The sequence below is a fragment of the Labeo rohita genome, chromosome 14, assembly GCF_022985175.1.
Source record: "Labeo rohita strain BAU-BD-2019 chromosome 14, IGBB_LRoh.1.0, whole genome shotgun sequence".
Classification (NCBI taxonomy): domain Eukaryota; kingdom Metazoa; phylum Chordata; class Actinopteri; order Cypriniformes; family Cyprinidae; genus Labeo; species Labeo rohita.
In genome coordinates, this window is record NC_066882.1 from 15,296,574 (window position 1) to 15,301,808 (window position 5,235).

A 5,235-nucleotide genomic window follows, 5' to 3' on the forward strand; every position below is an offset into this window, starting at 1 on the left:
CAGTTAAAAACTGCTAACTTTTACACAATTTGTTATCTTCTAAATAAATTAGTCTCCAACTGACAAAAAAATCTTTCCTCTTTAGTCGCATCTCCCTCAAGTGAAAGGTCATGCTTGATGGAGATAGAGGCTGCTTAACTTTAATCAAACCTCTCTGTGTGTGCGTGTGCCTGATAATGTTATCTACATGTGGTAAAGAGACACATTCATCAATAGCATTTGGGCGTAGGGGTTGATAAAACACATGCTATACCACTGTGAAAAAAAAATACTTGTTTTTGATAGAATTGCCAGCAAAATGAAATGATTAAATGAAGTAGCTTTAATCAGAGAGTTATGAGAGCTCAGCATGGAGTCTCAGTGCCATGGTAGGAATTAATTGGCACAACTGAGCTGTACCTCATATTACAGTTGCTTTCTCTCTCACACACACACACACATGCACGCACATGCAAGTAATATTTTAAGACTACAAACCTTTACTAATTCTGGATACAATATCAAATAAGCCTGTATGTGCGTTTGCGAACATATTTCAAAGGCTAAACACAGTTAATGCGTAAAGTTTGTTGACCCCATGCGTTTGTGTGCGTTCCCAGCACAGTTTGCCGTCATTTGTGTGTGAGATTTTCTGAGCATTTGGTAACGAACCATCTGAACAGAAAACAGTTGGATCCTCTAAATGAGTTTATGTGCCATGCATTGTTTGGATATGCCAGATGTCAGTGTTTCTCACATAAGCCATACTCTAAGATATGCTTGTGCGGTAATGAATCTAGCAACGGCTCCTTTACTGTTCATGCTGGAATAGGCGGAATAGAAAGTCTGAGGTGGCACAGCATGAGTGTGTAAAATAACAACACATCTACCTACTGGTATACTTAGCATCTGTCACTTAATATTTCATAAAGTTGCATTCTGTGATCCTTAAACTTGGGTAAACTGTACATGTTTGAAAAGAATTCAACAACATGACTCTACAAGGAATAAAGTACAATTTGGTGTCCCATTACTTTGTTTTTTTAAGATTACAGGCATAAATCTTGAGCTTCTCAACAATTAAAACCATGCAACTTCATACTTAAAGGAGACGTCCACTTCCAGAACAACAATTTACAAATAATTTACTCACCCCCTTGTCATCCAAGATGTTCATGTCTTTCTGTCTTCAGTCGTAAAGAAATTATGGTTTTTGAGGAAAACTATTCAGGTTTTTTCTTCATATAATGGACTTGATTGGTGCCCCGATTTTGGACTTCCAAAATGCAGTTTAAATGCAGCTTCAAAGGGCTCTAAATGAAGAAGGGTCTTATCTAGCGAAACGATCGGTCATTTTTTTCAAAAAAATAATAATTTGTATACTTTTTAAACACAAAAGCTAGTGTAGCACAGGCTCTGGGATGTGCATCCATTATGCTACGAATTAGTAATGAATTGTTCTTGAACGATTCTTTCATTTTGAACGAATCTTTAATGTGACTCGGGAAGAACGAGTTGTCTTAGGGAGTGATTTGTTCAGTCGCACATGCACCACATCCTATTACGTTCTGTACTGGAATTAGTTCACCTGTTTCATCTTCGGGTTTTTTTAAATCGTTCATCTTATGGGGCTGTCACATGATGAACGAACAACTCAAACCCGAAAATTTGTCATATAAGAGTTGAGGTGAGCTAATCATAGACTAAAGTTCACTTTGTAAACACTGGGTCTGTAGTTCCGCCTATGTTCCGTGTGACCTTTCGATGTGATTCAATGGTACGTAGCGCCCTGAACGCGCATCCCAGAGCCTGTGCTACACGAGCTTTTCGCTAGATAAGGGATGGCTTACAACCACATTTGGGATCATTTGAAGCCGCATTTAAAACTACATTTTGAAAGTTCAAAATCGGGGCACCAATGAAGTCCATTATGTAGAGAAAAATCCTGAAATGTTTTCCTCAAAAACCATAATTTCTTCACGACTGAAGACAGAAAGAAATGAACATCTTGGATGACAAGGGGGTGAGAAATTATTTGTGAACTGTTCTGTAAGTGGACTTCTCCTTTAACAGAATTATTAGCTAAATTTAATTGTACTCTTTCTACAGCATTCTGAGAGGGCAACTAAACATTCTTATCAGGTTCAGCTCTCAACCCTTGAAGTAAGAAAAATGACAAACAAATATTTTGCTTTAATTTATGAGAAACTGAATAGCTACAAACTAACATTTGGTTTGCTGCTTCTATCATCGTTTTTTGAAAAAGAATAAATATATACATATGTCTTAAATCTCAGTCCCTAATTTGTATCCTATTCATGAAAAGGCCAAACACACTCTAAAGAGCGGTTTCCTTGACTTCCTGTGGCACAAAAGTGTCATTCATTTTAGCGACATTGTACGTTTTGTGCTTCATACTGACAACAATAACAACCCTCAAGCATTGCAGGTTACTTAGCGCCTCTTCTATTTCAATTAGCGTAGCTTCTTTCAAACGCTCCCCTTCTCTCTGCCCTTCATCTCTCACACTCAAGGCTAAAATCTATCTATTTTTAACCTCACAGCACCTTCAACTTCACCAATACTTTCAGAGCTGTAAAACTCTTCCCAAAATACACATTTCCTAATTCCAGCAACGGAAAGGAGACTGTAAATGCGGTCTGTAATATTATGCGTTTCACATGCCCAAAGATATTCTGCCGCTTAGAAAGGTGAGGACTTTAATTTCTTCAGTGAAGTAGGCCAGCAGTCTATCATTAGCATAATGGCATCTATCTCATACCAGTGATTACTCTGAATTTAGACCCTGATGAAAAGCCTTTTCTATTCAGCCCAGGTGAAAAAGACGTAGTATTAAATGTATTAAAAATGTATTTGAAATTCAAATAGTGTGTTTTTAATACATTTGTATTACCAACGTGCTTATTTGAAGTGCATTAAAAATATACTAAATCGCATTTAAGCATATTTACAGAAAGTATAATTGTAGTACTTTGGTAATAAATATATGCTTAATTACACTTTTAATAAATGTGCTAAAATGAAGTACAATTCAAATACATTTCTAATAAGTATAATAAAAGTACATTGGTAATAAATATATGATTAATTACACTTGTAAGAAATGTGCTAAACACAAATATATTGTAGATATATTTCTAGAAAGTATATTAGAAGTACTTTGATAATAAATATATGCTTAATTACACTTTTAAGAAATGTGCTAAACACAAAGATATTGTGAATATATTTATCGAAAGTATACTAGAAGTACTTTTGTAACAAATACATGCTTAATTACACTTTTACGGAATATGCAGAAATAAATGCACATTAAATATATTTACAGAAAGTATACTAAAAATACTTTGGTAGTAAATATATGCTTAATTACACTTTTTAAAATTATGCTAAAACAACAGCATACTTTTGTTAAACTTTTGGTGCACCTACAGAAAACATACTTAATGTACTCTTATTTAATGTATACATTATGTGTATTGTGTTGGCAGTATATGTAACTTGCAAGGCCTACTGCAATTTATATTAAATATTTATGTAATGAACATTACACTGCTTTTCAAAGATTTTTTTGATAAACATTTGTAACATTTGATATATTTTATAAAAACAGTAATACATACATTATATGAATATGCAATTGCATTCTTATGTGTAGTTTTTGGAATCTTATTATCTTGTAAGTGCAGGTAAGATTTGTATGTCTTCATTACTTCGTCACTTCAGTGCCACATTTCATCCGAAGGTCAGGCGACAGAAATAATAATAATGATTGTATCATCAGTACTTAAACATATTTATTTATTTATTTATTTATTTATTTATTGTTTGTTTGTTTGTTTGTTTGTTTGTAGCAGTGCATTCAGTTTGACCAATCACAGCCAATTCCTTGCAGTTCAATTTGGCCAATCAGAAACAAGCTATACAATTTGCAGGCAATTGTCCAATCACAGATTTTAAGGAGATGAGAACAAGTTGAGCGGGCAACGGATACGATATTTCAACGGAAATCATGTCGTTTCCTAGCTATGCTTTGTTTTATTTCCCTGACTCGGACATAGTGGACAGCACCGATATCATTTTAAGAGAACACAGACGAGCAGAGTACCAGTCAGCTCCCGCGAACAACTCAGAATAGAGGTGCGCCTGACAAGTCGCGGCCGACATGGACAGAGCAAGATACTGACAGCAAAAATACTACTACTTGGTGGTAAGTTAAGTTTATTATTGTTACCTATTAGCGACCAGCTTTAAGATAACATTTTGGGTGCATAAACTACTTTTCCACGTGGACAGTGTGCATATCTCAATGTTAGTACGTGGACTAACAGCAACAGCTACGTTGACGTTAACAGCAACACTTATTAACGTTAGGTCTAGAAACTTCTGATGCTTATTCTATAAAGTGACTTTTCCTGTTTGATTCAAGTATAAAAGCATTGTCTGTTGTCTTTACTCATAAAAAGAGTAAACTTACTATAGGTAGATCAACCAGTTACCATCAAATCAAATAACTGTACACTGTGAAATTAAATGAAATGGTGTGTGTGTGTGTGTGTGTGTGTGTGTGTGTGTGTGTGTGTGTGTGTAATTGCAGATGTTTACAAAGACTTAATCATGAAGAGAGATGCTTTTAAGAGAGGAGAAGACATCTGGAAGACCACTGCAGAGAAAGGGAAAAAACACCTGAAGCCATAAAGGTTTTAGATTTTTTTTATTTATTTATTTTTATTTTTATTGGTGAAATGTTAATTTTAGTGTGTTGCTTTTAGAGTGCAAGTACATCTCAAAGTGCAGCTGATGCTGTAATGGGAGACAAACTTAAAAGAGACCTCCAGAACCTGCAAAGACAGAAAGCACCTGTAACCTCTACTCCAATGTCAGGTGACTCAGATAACACTGACACTGACCTGTTTGAAAATACAGAGCAGAGACAATCAAGGAAAAGAGTAAGCAGTGTTTGCATTTCATATAAAATAATTAGTTTTTTTTTTATATGACTTATGGTTGGCTGCCACTTAATCTCAGAAGAAGATTCATAAAGCATGTTCTGTTTCAGGTGTCCAACTGGTTCCTTCAGTAGACTGAAATATGTAAAAGTATATTTTAGTAAGACTTGTTAATGTAGATTTTGGTAAGATCTACCCAATTTTGAATCCTTTTGCCAAACTAACTGGGTATTTTAGAGTCGTTGTTGGTTATGTACACATCCATCCATAGAAAAAAAATGAGTGA

The 5,235-nt window shown here is 34.9% G+C and overlaps 1 long non-coding RNA gene across 1 annotated transcript; it reads left to right on the top strand.

The window, feature by feature from the left end:
* The first annotated feature begins 4,006 nt into the window (after positions 1-4,006).
* Positions 4,007-4,936, top strand: LOC127176621 (uncharacterized). Its single transcript, XR_007829127.1, has 3 exons — positions 4,007-4,210; positions 4,598-4,700; positions 4,773-4,936. It is a non-coding gene; the product is annotated as an uncharacterized LOC127176621 (long non-coding RNA).
* The last annotated feature ends 299 nt before the right edge of the window (positions 4,937-5,235 follow it).